The sequence below is a fragment of the Echinops telfairi genome, unplaced genomic scaffold (assembly GCF_000313985.2).
Source record: "Echinops telfairi isolate 266 unplaced genomic scaffold, ASM31398v2 ScPeMD7_18;HRSCAF=68, whole genome shotgun sequence".
Classification (NCBI taxonomy): Eukaryota; Metazoa; Chordata; class Mammalia; order Afrosoricida; family Tenrecidae; genus Echinops; species Echinops telfairi.
Genome location: NW_022103915.1, coordinates 85,977,047 through 85,979,040, shown reverse-complemented (window position 1 = coordinate 85,979,040; position 1,994 = coordinate 85,977,047). Strand labels below are relative to the sequence as shown.

The window sequence follows — 1,994 nt, the reverse complement described above, 5'->3', positions numbered from 1 at the left end:
CCCTGTCAGAATGCACATGCATAGACATCATTTACATTCTTGAAGAGGATTTTGCAAAATTATATCATGTGATCTCTTGTATAGTTTCTGTTACCGAGGTTACAATTTTCAAGTAGTGATCCTTCTTAACTTCAAACTTTTGCATTGCTATCCCTGGTAATTATCATTGCATCTTGAGTTAACGTTTGATCCACTTAGACTGTAGAATTTGGTAAAAAGCTTCAAGTTCTTTACCTTTGTCTTTAGTGATTGTTGTACATGTTTGAAAGGAGTCATGATCAGTGGCCTTTCGTGTAGGTGAATGCATAATATCCTGGCCTGCCACTGCCGCTTTTGTGCATCAGGGCACATCTTCAAAGGTTGCTTTTGACAATGAGTGCAAGGCTGTATCCCTTCAAATTGTCATTCCTGGCATCGTAGACCCTATGATTTTCCAATTCACAGGGCCAATACTGGTGAACTACAGTTCACTAAAACCAAAAGGCTTGATGTTGAGTTCAGTCCATCATCGAAAGACAGAGACAAGCTGTTCCATAGGTTTTTAGGGCTGTCCCTCTTTATCTATTCAAATTATTATTATTATTATTTTGAGCTTAAATGTTTTATTATGAAATTTTTTCTTTCCTAACTTTTTAATAAACAGAAGGCAAAGATGAAAAGCACAGGCTATGAAATCTGGAAATTTTAAAAACAGTTGAATTCAACTTTTTAAGAGCAGCCATTGTAATACTTAAAAATAGAAGGATCCTGCAAGAGACAATTAAAAAATATGGTATTTTTATAAATTCAGGATGTCTTTTTTTATAGAAAGCTACAAAAAATTAGAAAGATAACTTTTATCAACAATATTTATAAAAACGTAAACTGGGTAGCTGCCTTCTAGACAAAGCCTCTTTTGCAGGGTCCCAAGAATACTGCCGAGCCCCCCGAGGGGTTTTCCTTGTCTGAAAAAGGAATGCTGACTTTCTATGAGGCGAACACCAGCCACGAGTGATAAAAGAACATGTCCAGTCATCCATGCATGTACACTGGCAGACTCAGTCTCACCATCGCTGAAAGGGGGGTCTTCAAGAGTTTCTCGGCTCCCACAAATAACATGACCGTATTAGTACTAACTTCAATGCGAATGAAAACAAAGGCAAGTTGCTTTTCCATTGTCACGTTATGTATTCAACACAACGTTGATAGTGGAGGGAATGGGATTTGCTTGCTCACAACTAGCTTCTGATGCTGATGTGACATATACCCTTTAATGTGACCCATGTTTATGAGATTAGCCAAAATACACCGAACTTCATCAATATCTACATCTTCTAGTTGCATAAATTTCAAGGCAACCAGAAAAGCACCAAGAGACAACTGATGTGTTTTGAGTAACAAATACACTTTCCTACCAAGATTCCTGTAGGTGATGATCTCCAGGTTTTCAAGAATAAGGAAAATACCACAGCGAATAAAAAAGGTTTCATGTTTTGCCAGAGCTTCATTCAGTAGCAAGGGATTGCCTTCATTACAGCTTTGCTCACTTCAGCAAACTGCTTAAGATAATACTTTTTTAAAAGTTCAATAGTTGGCCTATGACCCAATAGCATTTTCACTGGAAGCAAATATATCGGAATCATTCTCTTGTTCTTCTGACTGGAGCGGTGACAATGCTCAAATGTAAATGACAGCTATGCCTCAGCTTGTTCAAAGTCACTATGAAACATAGCCTCGTGTCCACCATAGTATCTGTATGTCACCCTCTGTGCAATGCTAGAATCTTCTTTGAGATTTGAGCTGTCAATTGCTCGAATGAGAGGTTTGCACGAACGGAGTTTGCTGATCTTAAAGTAAATCTTAAATAACGGACCTACCAGAAACAGCAGGCCCACTTCTTAGAACCCTCGATTCCAGCATAGCGTCACTGGCACAGACACGGAAAGAACTCATGAACAATTCAGCTGCTTTTCCCAACATGTCCCCAGTTTTGCTTTTTCCTTTCTTCGCCAACT

At 38.6% G+C, this 1,994-nt stretch overlaps 1 pseudogene; it reads right to left on the bottom strand.

Moving 5' to 3' along the window:
• Positions 1–1,170: 1,170 nt before the first annotated feature.
• The window catches only part of LOC101651426, an 85,222-nt pseudogene continuing 84,398 nt past the window's right edge, over positions 1,171–1,994 (bottom strand).